This window comes from Nannospalax galili, unplaced genomic scaffold (genome assembly GCF_000622305.1).
Source record: "Nannospalax galili isolate Female #2095 unplaced genomic scaffold, S.galili_v1.0 scaffold281, whole genome shotgun sequence".
In the NCBI taxonomy this organism is placed as follows: Eukaryota; Metazoa; Chordata; class Mammalia; order Rodentia; family Spalacidae; genus Nannospalax; species Nannospalax galili.
The window spans coordinates 3,198,293-3,211,689 of NW_008349068.1; positions in this window are offsets into that span (position 1 = coordinate 3,198,293).

Consider the following 13,397-nt stretch of genomic DNA (forward strand, 5'->3'; position numbering starts at 1 on the left):
AATTCTTTAACAGTCCATGTGTGAGACTAAAGGCCATATAACAAGAAACAATGCCAGACAGGAGATATCTTCCTTTGAGTTGTTGGCCAGGGTGGCCCAAAGACTGCCAGATAGTAACCCAGGCATAGAGTTGGGAAAATGAACCTCAGACCCCAATCTTATCTAAAGGAATATTGACAACTAATTGCTGCTAGATGAGGAACAGCTGATCTTCCTAAAACAAAGACCTCTAGATAGGCTGAAAAAAAACTTTTTAATGTGTCTTTAAAAGTTAACATGGTGCATGTAATAGCTCAAAAGCAGGCTAGTGGGGAGTGAAAGTTCTATGGACTCTAGCAGTGGTATAGAATCTCCTCCAGCATGGCTGGCTACATACTTCCACAGCGCTGCAGCAGCTTCTGTGTATCGACCATTCATACCTCCAGGCTTACAGCCGTACAGCCTACCACCTCACTCACTCCAATGGAAAGGGCATCTTTCCCTGTATATACAAACTCCAAATGGCTTCTCATTGGCCTGGCTGAGACACTTGCCACCATTAAACAGCTCTTTATAGCCTGGTGAAGTGGCTCCTAATGATGCTCATGTCTGGGTAGATAAGGCTAGTCTCACCTAGTACTATGGTTTGGATATGCAGTGCCTCCCAAAAGGCGCATTTATGTATTGACGACTTGGTCCCCAGTACAAGCAGTGTTCAGAAGTGGGGCTCTGGGACTGTGATCTGATCAGTAGAGCTCTGCCCTCATCGACTCATCAACCCAATAATGGATTCAAATTTTAAATGAACTTTTGGAAGGTGATGGAACTGTAGGAGGTAGGGTCTGGCTGCAGGGAAGCAAATCACTAAAGATGTGCCCTAGAAAGATACACCCTGGCCCTTTCCAATTGCTCCATGTTTTCTACCTACTATAAGATGAGCAACATTACTCTACCATACACTCTACCACCACAATGTTCTGCCTCACCAGAGGCCACAGCAATGGAGCAAGGCAATGACCACCTGGAACATCTGAAACCATGAGTTAAAAATAAGTCTTCTGGACTAGAGAGATAGCTCAGCAGTTAAGAGCACTGGCTATTCTTGCAGAGAACCCAGGTTCTGTTCCCAGCACCCACATGGTGGCTAACAACCATCTGTAACTCCAGTTCCAGGGGATCCAATGCCCTCTTCTGATCTCCATGGGCATTGCATGATACAAGTGCACATACATGCATATAGGCAATACACTCATACACATAAAATAAAAATAATATATTTTAAAAATAAATAAATAAATCTTCCTTTCCTATACGTTGTTCTTCCAGATATTTGTCACCCAGACAAAAAATCCAACTAGCACAGCTGTACTGTATTCCATCTAAGGAATTTTGAGGTGCTGATGGCAGCAGTGAGCGTGAATGTTGGGCTCTACTGTACTAGTCGAAAATATAACTTACCTTCTGAGCTTAAGACAAATCTTTTATGATCCCTGGAAATGATTTTTTAACCCATATGAAAAAAGGGTATAGCCATGGTAAAATAATGGACTTTGGTTGAATATCTGTTCACACACATGAAGCATCCTGGAATTTTCCTAAAATGATAGCAAACAGTCAAAGTGCTCTGTGACTTTGACAAATCTAGTCCTTAGGCTCCTATAGCTAGACTTGGCACAATCTCTATAGCTATTCTTATTGAAAGTTTTAGTTTCATCATAGTACATACATAAAGCTGACTTCCAATGGCAGGAAAAATGTTGGAGGCCTGAGTTAAATGGCTTGTGGGAGAAAGACCACAGATACAAGGGTTTATTAGGGTATAATTTTATGATGTGTCCTGCTGTGTAATCTCTGAGCAAAGCAGGCTACAGTCCTTTGCTACATAGGGTTCGTGGCAAAACCACTTGCAGAGGATCGGGTTTCAGACTGGCTTCCACAATCTCACCATCTGTAATCTCTGTTGTCTTAATAGAAGACTTCCAGGAAAGATTTTTTAACTGGTAGTGTATTAAAAACATACACACAGGTCTTTAAATAGTTTACTGCTGATCAACAGTAAGGGGCTTTTCCATAGCTTAGCATTTTATGTGTTTTAATCTCCCTTTGCAAATAGAGACCAGCTACAGTTCTTTTTAGCTTCGCTGCCATCTCTGCAGAGTAGATGTGAGAAAAAGATTATAATTAATTCCAGTTTGGTTGTTGAGAATGTTGCCTTCCTTGGGAATTGTTACTACTACTACTGCTAAAATTTACAAAAGCTAACATTTATTAAGCATTGGCGTGTACTAGTTAATCTAATCTCCTACTCCAAAAAAAATTTTAAAGCATGATACCATTTTAACAATGAAGAAATTCATGTTAACTAAGCTAAGTTGCCTGATACGACACAGCAAGTAGTGGCTGGAGCCAGAATTAAACTTATTTTCTGGTCAGTGTTTTTTAACCACTTGCTTTTGAAGATAAACTCTGTGTTAGATCCGCCACAATCCCTGGCAACTCCAATACAAATTCCATAACAATCTTGCTCACTCTCTCGCTCTCCCTCTCTCATCTCATCTCTTTGCTTCATCAGAAGGCAGCCAAGAGAATCAGATGGGGAGTCAGAAGGCAGTGCCATTTCCTTTTGGGGTCCAAACCCTCTAAGCTTCTGTATTTTGACAGAGCCTGCATCCTCTTTGTGTTCCTGTCAGGACCCAACATGCTCAAGTAGGGGCAGGCACCTTCAACTGATAGCTGAAGAGTTTACGGTGAAGGAAGCCCTTACATTTAGATGCCTTTCTAGGCCTCAGGCCTCTGCCTGTTGCTCTCATCAGTCCTTGATATCCAGTGTTGGCCACACAGTTCATACTCTATACCTCTGAAGGGAAAGAATGTAAAAATGTGTCCAAGTCCAGAGTTCAGGCCTCTTTCTCCCCTCTGTACCAGCCGGCGGGTCACCTTCCAAGCTCTTTCATGCTGCTCAGTGGGTATTTGGGATCTAAATGTTAAAGCAATCATGAGACTGTGGGCAGTCAGCTTTCTGCAAGAAATATAGTCTCTTGTAACACACTAGCGGGAGCCACAGATCTAGGTCTCTTGATGTTTGCAGTTTACAGAAATACTACTGAAACAAAATGTTCTGCCTTTTCCATGACAAGATTCAAAGAAGACCCTGGGGATCAATGTCAGAGCATAGAGCTGGCCCACAAGTCTTCATCATGAGCTACAGAAGGAACAGCATAGGCCAGAGAATGCAGGGAGGCTGTTGGGAAAGACAGGGTTTCTTTCCCAAGGCCAAGTAAGTAGGTCCCTCAGAGACTCATGCTTCTGATGGGGGTCGGGGAGCCCTATACGAAAAGAAGGCAGAGCCATGTTTGACTGGTTTCTCAGCTCTTGGGATTCTCAGCCTGCCCAACTAGCAAGAACTGAGGAGGGAAGTCCAGATTGAGGAGGTGCCTAGAGACAGATCCACCTCTGCTTGAGACCTAAAAATGTGGAATGTAGAGATTGGGCTTGCAAGCTCACCTGACACCACTGAGGCATGGATCAAGGTAAGGAGAATTCAGGGAATGTGGCACTAAGTTTTCAGATGAGGAATGTCTGAAAGATGTGAGAGTCTAGAAAACACCAAGCTTCTATAAATAGGCCCTTGGGAGCTTGCTGGATGTTATATGGATTTTGTTGTTAGTGTTGTGGCTTGCTTGCTGTTGTTTGTGGCAGTGGGAATTAAGCCTATCAAGTGCTCCACCACCAAACCACATCCTTGGGCACTTTATTTAATTTTCAAAAATACTTTATTATTTTTATTTTATGTATATGAGTGTATTGCCAGCCTGTGTGCACCTGTGTCATGCAATGCTTGCAGAGGTCAGAAGAGAGTATCAGATCTCCTAGAACTGGAGTTACAGACAGTTGTTAGCTGCCATGTGGGTGCTGGGAATTGAAACTGTTTCCTCTGCAAAAGCATCCGGTGCTCTTAACTGCTGAGCCATTTCTCCAGGCCCCCTTTATTTAATTTTTTATTTTGAGACAAGGTGTCACCAGACTGTACCCCAGACAATCTGTGAATTTGTAATCCCCCTGCCTCAGCCTCCAGAGTAGCTGGGATTACAGATACTACTGTAGCCAGCAGATGTTATGGTTTTAATATGAAATGTCCCCCCAAGGGTTCATGTGAAGGCTTGGTTACTAGCTGGTGGCACTGTTGAGGAGTGATTGGATCATGAGGATACTAATTTCATCAATGAGTTAACATGTAGCCTAGAAGGAGGTGGGGCCTGGTTGGAAGAAGTATGGTACATCTTGTCCCTGGCCCCTTCCTGTTTGTTTTTCTGCATCCTGTCCACCATGAGATGAAAAACTGCCAAAGCACCTTCTCCCTGCCACACATGTGGTCATAAGCAACAGGGCCAATAACCATGGACTGAGGACTCTGAAACCAGGAGCCAAAATAAATCCTCCCTTAAGGTGTTTCTAATAACAGGTATTTTGTCACTGAGATGAAAATGATGAATGTCCTGGGATTTCCATTCTGGGCCAAATCCAAGGTCACCAAGCTGCACCAGTGTGGTGACCCAAAGGAGACAAGAAGCTCCTTGCTGGCAATCACAGGGAGAGCACCCTGCCACCCTACAACTTGCCACTTCTCACCAAAGAGGACAGAGAGTAGCCAAGACAGCCCACAACACACCTCTGCTTCAAGCCATTGAACTCCCCAGTGCTAGAAGGAAGGGAGCAAAGAGCATCTACTGGAATCTGAGGTTGAAGTTGAAATTAAAAATTAAATTAGATTAAATTTCAATAACCAGGATGAAAATGTTCTAACAAGCAGAAATGAGTGAAAAATTGCAGACTCCGACTGAGAAGTTGCTGAGGGAACTTGCAGACCCAACAAGAAGGGAAGGGCTCACAGCCAACAGGGCCCAGCCAATAGAAGTTATTGGAAAAACAAAGCTATTTCATGTCTATTTGCCAGTAACGTGAAAGCTCTCCATCTAACCTCCAATGATCCAACAGTAAGGCTCCAGCTCACTCAGCCTTACCTGTGTGGGCCCAGAGTCAAGTTTATAAGGGCAACAATTTGATGCCAGAGAAAGTAAGCTCCAGTCCTTCCTAGCTCTGTGACCTGGACCAGTTCGGCTACTGTGTGGCTCAGTTTCCTCATTTGTGAAATGGGGCTGTTACAGAGTTCTTACGAAAATTAACCAAGAAAACTCACGCAAAGTGTTTAGCCGCCCCTGGTAGATGCTGAGTTCTTAACTGCACACTTGTGTTCTCTCCCCTAAGTCTGCTCAGAAACATTCCAGTCCCGGGATCGCCAGTTCCTCAGCACATCTGTGCTTTCCTGCTGGCATCTCTCCGGCCTCTTCTTAGGTCTCCTCATTAGGCTCTCTCTCTCTCACCTCATTAGGCTTTCTCCTCTTCTTCCTTCCCTGGGCTCTGTCCTAGACTTCTACTCCCTCCCCTCCCCTCCCACCCCCCATGGCTGTACCTACCCTCATCCCTTTAACTGTCCCCTGTAAACCACAGCTCCAGCTTGGTATTTCCTGAATACCAAGCAGACAGACCGTCCGCCAACTTCATACCTGCAGATGGCTCCACTTAACATGTCTTAACACAAGCTCGATTCTCCCCAAGACTTCCCCACACCTTCTCTTTGTCTTCCCGCCTGCCCACCCTCCAACCCAGTTAGTTACTTGAGGTAAAAACTTAGAAGTGACCCTTTATGCCTCTCTCATCACCCACCATCCCTAAGTACTGAGTACCCTTAGCTGTATCCCCAAAATGTACCTAATCACTCAGTTCTTTCCATGGGCATATTCCCCACCAGTCCCTGCCATCCTTAGCTCTCAGAGAGAGCAGAAACTTTCAATAGATTCCAAACCAAACTCTGTCAACACTCTTTCCTTTTGTGTGTGTGGCAAGATGCACATAACATAAAATTCAATATCTTAGTCATTGTAAAAGTTAGAATTCGGTGGCACACAGTCCATTCACAATGAGGTAACATCATCATCACTGTCTAGTTGAACATTTTCATCATACCAAAATGATGCCTGATCTCCGTGAATCAGTCACCCCCTCGCTCCTTTCAGCTGCAGGGAACCACTAATCTGCTTTCTGTCTCAAGAACTTAGCTATTCTGGACACTTCATATAAGTGGAATCCTACAGTCCATAGCTTATGGTATCTGGCTGTGTGTGTGTGTGTGTGTGTGTGTGTGTGTGTGTGTGTGTGTGTAACCTAATGATTTCAAGATCTCTGTGTTGCAACAGTCCTTTTTGATTCCTGTTTACAGAGATGCCAAAGTGAGCTTGAAAAAAAAAGTTACCTTCTGTTTAAAACTTTTTGTTAGTTGTTCACTATACTTAAGACAGCACAAAATGCTTAATATGATGAATTTTTTGAGTGTATGTGTGCATGTTCATGTAAATGCATGTTTTTGCATGCATATGCAGGACTGTACAAGAGTGTGTGCATCTGTAATTTGTATTTGGGAGGCAGAGACAGGACACCTCCTGGGAATGCTAGACCAGTTGAATCAACCAGCTCCAGATTCAACGAGAGACCCTGCCTCAGTAAAGTAGAAAGAGGTACAGGAAAACACTGGATACCAAGCTCTGGCCACCACATACATGTGAATACATGTGCATGCACGCCTGCCTGATTTTCATGTGGGTGCTGAGGATCCAAACTCCAGTCCTCATGCTTGTGTGACAAGCACTTTATCCATGGAGCAATCTCTCCAGCCCCTTTATATGACCTTTGACAGATGCATCACCTGACCGCTGACCCTCACCACCATCACCTCCATAATCATCCCACCCCCACCCCCACCCCCAACACACTTGGTCCCAGATGCTTTTTCTCATCTGTATTGAAGCCTTTCCCAGGTATGGAGCCCGCCTGTGTGCACTTCCTCTCTGCCTTTCTCCGAAGACCGCTTTGACCCCTCCATTGCCCAATTATTTTGACTCATAGCACGTCACAAATTGTAATTCAACCCGTTGGAGTCTCTGTCTCTTTAGTGTTCACCTTCACTGCTAGACTGCAAGCTCAGTGAAGTCAGGAACAAAGCCTGTTTCCTTCAGTGCTACCTCTAGCATTACACCTTGCATTTAATAGATGCTCAAAAAAAAATTGATGACTGAGTAAATGAGTAAACTTTCCAGAACAAAAAGCGGTGGGGAAGACACTCAGTCACCTCCTATTGGAGAGTCTAATCCAAAGTTGCTGAAATGGATGCAAGCTCTCATTTGTCCTCATCATCGCCTCTGTCATCAACAGTGGCTTCCTGCTGGCCTAATGGTGACTACATTGCAGCAGGCTTGGGGAAAAAATACACTTTCTGGGTAATTCCAGTTCTCCTCCTACAATTTTCACTCCAGGCAGCTGGAAACTAAAGGCTAGTCGCCAGCCCGTGGAGAACGATTGTGGGGCAACAGAGGGAGTCAACGGCACAGTTTCCCAGCTTTTCTTCTTCAGTTGACCAAGCTACCCTTTGAGCAGGGATTCTCAAACTTCACCCCATGGTGTGTTCTTTACTGAGACAAAAAACACCTCCCTCCTAGCCCCTGCTCACTATCCCCAAAGAAGTGGAGAACTCAGAAGAATGTCCCTGCTCTAACCCAGGCACTAATTTACTATTTACTGATTCTCACCAGCAACAGAAGCTTAGCATTCACATTCTCCTTTCAGGAGGCCAGCCTCACAGACCACCATGGAACCTGGACCACACCTCGAGAGCATCTCTCTGAAAGAGTGTGGGTATTTCCTACTACCTCCCTGGCTCTATTATTGTGGTCCCAGAAGAGGCCAACCCCAGTTAAGTAGCACCATTTTTTTTTAACCAAGAGCAGAGCCAGTCCAACCATGGGCAGCTCACCAGCCCTGCCTCTGTTGCCTCAGTCAGCTGGCACCGTCTTCCTCCTCTTCTAATGTGGTTCCCCATTTGCACATGTCTTGGTCTGAGCACATCTGGAACAAGCCAACCAGGTCCATTAATACTCGGGCTCCAGGGTTTAAATACAATCAAAGGCCACAAATGAGTTTTTAAACAATGAGAGACCACAAATGGGGTTTCAACATTCATCACCCCTGCTCACTCTAGAAAATGAGCCCCATGTCTCAAAGAATATTGAGTGGCACATAGAGCTAGGCCATACATAAGCATTTATTGAGCATTACCTGGTGCCAGGAACTGAGTTGGGGATGAGGCTATGATGATGTTGGAGCTTAAGAACTAGTTGGCAATAAACAGGGACAATGAGGGAAATGGGGATGGGGGACTGAGGGAGAGGAAGGTCCTGGTGACAGTCTGCATCAAGTAGTAGTAAGTGGATGTTCATGTGATTCACAGACACAGAGATCCCAGAGAAAGGCATATTTGGAAGGAAGATCAACTCAGTCTGCACATGTTGCTTTGTGAATGCCAGAAGAACACTCAAGGGTGTTCGCCATGTAGAGAGTTGAATGTACACACCCAGAGCTCAGGAGAGAAATCTGGGAACCACATTTGGGACTTGAGAATACATGTGTGCTTTTATAAGCCACCGTAGCTAACAAGCTGCCTGCTGCCATGACCCTTGCAAATAAATCCATTGAGGGAAACCACTTCCTGGTGGGCTTTAGAGATGCATGGGATGAAGAGGTGAGGTTTTTAATGGGGAAAGAAAAGCATTCAATGTAGAGGTGGGAAGGACTATCAAAGGAACACAGCAGAGAGATTTTAAGGAACCAAACTGAGTTTAGAACGGTGAGATGATAGCATAGGAGAGGCCTCATAGGACCACCAACATCTAAAAATGGGCAGAAGAAAAGCCTTAAAAGGAGAGCAAAGACTAGCCACAGAAGCAGAACAGTTCATTCAAGAGAAGCAAATAATTCAAGAAAAGAAGTCACCAGACTCACGTAGTGCCAGGAAGCATATTCCCACTGCCTAGAACAGTGCCTGGAACTAAATGAATTAAATAAAGTGAGTTACTTTTTTTTTTTTTTTTTTTTTTGGTCTTTTTGAGACAGGGTGTCCCTACAGCCCCAGCTGACCTGGAACTTGCTGTCTAGACTAGGCTAGCCTCGAACTCACAGAGATCTGCCTGCCTCTGCCTCCCAAGTGCTGGGATTTAAGGTGTGCACCACCACACCCAGTGTAAGTTATATTTTTAAATGTCCACTGAATTTAGCAATAGAGCTCATTAATGGCCTAGAAAAAAAAAAAAAGAACTTTCTAGAAAAAAGAGCTGGGGTGCATGCCAGGTATGTTGGTTGGGAATAAATATTGAATGATAAAATTAATTTTGACAACCCTCAAGAGCTTGGGCTCAGTCCCAAGTTCTTGCTGAGGGCTAAAAAGATCCTTCACAAGATGCCCCAAAGGCCACCGCCCCCTTGCTCAGTATGGTTTAGCCACATGATCCTTCTTTCGGTTCCCTTCCAAGCTCAGAAACCTCAACTTCTGTTCCCTGTGCATGGGGTTCCCTTTTCCAACTCCTCACCTTCCGCACTCAACTGAACAAGCAGGCCTCAGTGAAAGATCCCAACATGAGGGTCAGGACTATCCTGTTACACACAGTGCTTCTCCTCTGTATCTAAAAATATGCAATGAATTATTTGTGTGGGTATTTGTTCTGATTTATCTCTGCAACTAAACCATATGTTCTCATGAGGACAAGGGCTGGACACTCAGACCTATATAGTGACTGACCCAGGTCGGCACTCAACAGGTACTGAAAGGATGATGAATAAGTAGAGGAAAAAGGTAGTGGTAATTGGAAGGAGCTGAAAGATCAAGGGAGAATTTTTTAAGGTTTTTTTTGTTTTGTTTTGTTTTGTTTTTTTTTTTTTTGTGTGTGTGTGTGTGTGTGTGTTTGGGGTGGCAGGGTGCATGTATGCCACAGCACAAGTGTCAAGGCCACAGGACAAGTGAGTTCTCTCTTTCCACCATGTGGGTTCCAGGGATAGAATTCAGGTCATCAGATTCAGCCACAAGCACCTTTTCCTATGGAGCCATATTGCCAGCCCTCAAGGAAGAATGTAAAAATAATAGAGACCCCACCCTCACCTCCCTTTACTTCCCTGGGCTGCACAGACTCCCATGTCCTGGTCCCAGGACCTTCCCTGGGTAAGTCCACGTGCCTTGACTCCCCCAGCCTCTTTCACCCTCCCAGCTGCCCCCCACCTAGTCTCTCCTCCGAGGCTGGGTACAGGACCATTTCTTATCTTGGCACCCTAGACACCCAGTCTAACCTATTAGCCCAGAGCTGCCACTGCTTCCTGATCCTTTATATCGGGACCAACCCATTTCCTCCCTGAGGCCCCCAGGAACCCTCTAGGCCTGGTCTCACCTTTGCCTCCCTTTACTTCCCTGGGTGGCACAGCCACCAGCTTCCTGAGACCAGCATCTATCCTGGGCCCTTCTCCCAGGCCAGCCCAACCCCCAAATTCTTGAGGGCAGCATCTTTCCTGGTGGGACCCAGACCTTAGGAGAAAGCCTAGTATCATCTGAACCTCATCTCACTTGGGCCTCCGTGGGAACTCCTAAAGACAAAAGCAATTAGGCCACTCCAATATAAAATCAAAAGAGATGACCTGAAGCCTAGACCAACCAGCTTTTCACGCCCAACAAGTAAACCGCAAAGGCACATAAAGTTTACAAAAAGAACCAGATCTAAACTCAACAAAGGAAGGCTTGAGTCTCACACAAGAATCAGAAACTATGAAGTAAATTCACATGTCAAAGTCACAAATAAAAAATAATAACATGAAAAACAAAAACAATATATCCCCACCAAGTACCAATAGTCCTCTAGAGGAGTACAATGAGAACTCCCTAGAGATAACACAGGACATGGAACTCAAAAGAACAATTATAAACATGATAAAAGAATTCAGTGAATTTAAAGAACACACAAACAAAGAAATCAAAGAACTGAAGGAAGATAGGGATAAACTTCTGAATGAATTTAGAAAAGAGTTAGAAATATTGAAGAATACTCAGGCTGAAATGAAGAAGGAAGTGAAACACTCAGTAAGCCAATTAGAAAAGACAGGAGAAAGCCTCACCAATAGGATGAATGAAATGGAAAACAGAGTATCAAGACTGGAAGATAAAGTGGGTAAACTAGACCACTCAAGCAAAGATTATGAAAAATTTAAGAAATCACAAGAATGGAATATGTAGGAATTGTGTGACACTATAAACACACACACACACACTTACGAATCATAGGCATATAGGAAGGAGAAGAATCCCATGATAATGGAATGGACCAGATCTTCAACAGAATCCTCGAAGAAAATTTCCCAAAATTAAAGATATGCCCATACAAATACAAGAAGCATATAGAACACCAAACAGACAGGGCCAGAAAAGAAACTCTCCATGGCACATCATAGTAAAAACACTAAACATTCAGAACAAAGAGACAATACTGAAAGCTGCAAAAGAAAAACAACAAATCACATATAAAGGAAAACCCATTATTACTACAGCTGACTTTTCAGTAAAAACTATGAAAACCAGAAGAGCCTGGACCAAAGTATTCTCAGTTTTAAATGACCACAGATGCTAACCCAGATTACTATACCCATCCAAAATGTCTATTATAGTTGAAGGGGAAAGAAAAATCTTCCATGACATAAATAGGCTGAAAGAATTCATCTCCACAAAACAAGCCCATCAGAGAGTTCTTGAAGCAATGCAAAGAGCTGAAGAAAGGAACGACTATACCCCAAAAATAACAGAAAGAAACTTGGTGAAGGTATAACTATGGACACAGTTACACCAAGAATGCAAACAGAAATCAAAAGGACAGGAATCAATACAGAGCTTTCATTTTAATAACTTTAAATATTGATGGACTGAATTCCCCAGTCAAAAGACATAGAGTAGTTCAATGGATTAAGAAACAAAACTGATCTTTTTGTTGTCTGCAAGAAACCCACCTCACTTTGAAGAACAGGCACTACCTTAAGGTGAAAAATGGAAAAAAAATATACCAGGAGAATGGTACTAAGAAAAAAAGCAGGTGTTGCAATTTTAATATCTGATAAAATAGACTTTAAACTAAAACTCATCAGAAGAGAGAAGGAGGGTACTTCATTATAATCAAAGATGAACATATAGTCACCAAACTCTGGTGCACCAAACTTCATAAAAAAAGTACTACAGGACTTTAAGACCCAGATTAATTCCAACTCATTAATAGTAGGGGACTTCAGTACCCCATTGTCACCATTAGATAGGACAACAGGACAGAGAATTAACAGAGAGACTTCTGAATTAAATAATACCATATATCAAATGGACCTAACAGACATCTACAGAATATTCCACTCAAGCACCAAAGAATATATTTTCTATCCAGCGCCCCATGGAACCTTCTCCAAAATCGACCATGTACTGGGGCACAAAACAAACCTCAACAAATACTAAAATATTGAAATAATTGCATGCATTCTATCAGACCACAATGCAATAAACCTTAAAATCAACACTGGAAGAATCCCCAGTAACCACGTGAACACACGGAGATTAAACAACACACTCCTGAATGATGAATGAGTCAAAGGAGAAATTAAGAAAGAAATAAAAGTACTCCTGGAACTAAATGAAAAGGACAATACAATGCAATAAATCTCTGGGACACACTGAAAACAGTCCTTAGAGGGAAGTTTATAGCTCTAAGTGCCTACATTAAAAAATCAGAAAGAACACAAATAAATGACTTAACATTGCAACTCAAGACACTAGAAAAGCAATGTCAAATGAAACCCAAACCCAGCAGACAGGAAGAAATAACAAAAATCAGAGAAGAAATTAATGAAACAGAAACAAAGAATCAACGAATCCAAGAACTGGTTCTTTGAGAAGATAAACAAGATTGAAAGACCACTAGCCCAGTTAAACAAAAGAAAGAAAGAACACCTCCAAATCAACAAAATCATAAATGAAAGGGGAAACATCACAACAGACACCAAAGAGATCCAGAACATTATAAGGGAATACTTTAAAAACCTTTATGCTACTACATTTGAAAACCTGAAAGAAATGGAGAGATATCTAAAAGCATAGGAACCACCAAAGCTAAACCAAGAAGAGATTAACAGCTTAAACAGACCCGTAACATATAATGAAATTGAAACATACAAAACTTCGCAACTAACAAAGCCCAGGCCCAGATGGATTTACAGCAGAATTATACCAGACATTTACAAAAGACCTCCAACAACACTACTTAAATTATTCAAAATGATACAGAGGGAGAACTTCCAAATTCCTTTGATGAAGCCAGCATCACTCTAATACCCAAACCAGGTAAAAATACAATAAAAAAAGAAAACTATAGACCCATACCTTTAATGAACATATATGCAAAAATTCTCAACAAAATACTTGCAAACTGCATACAGACACACATCAAAAAGATCATCCACCATGA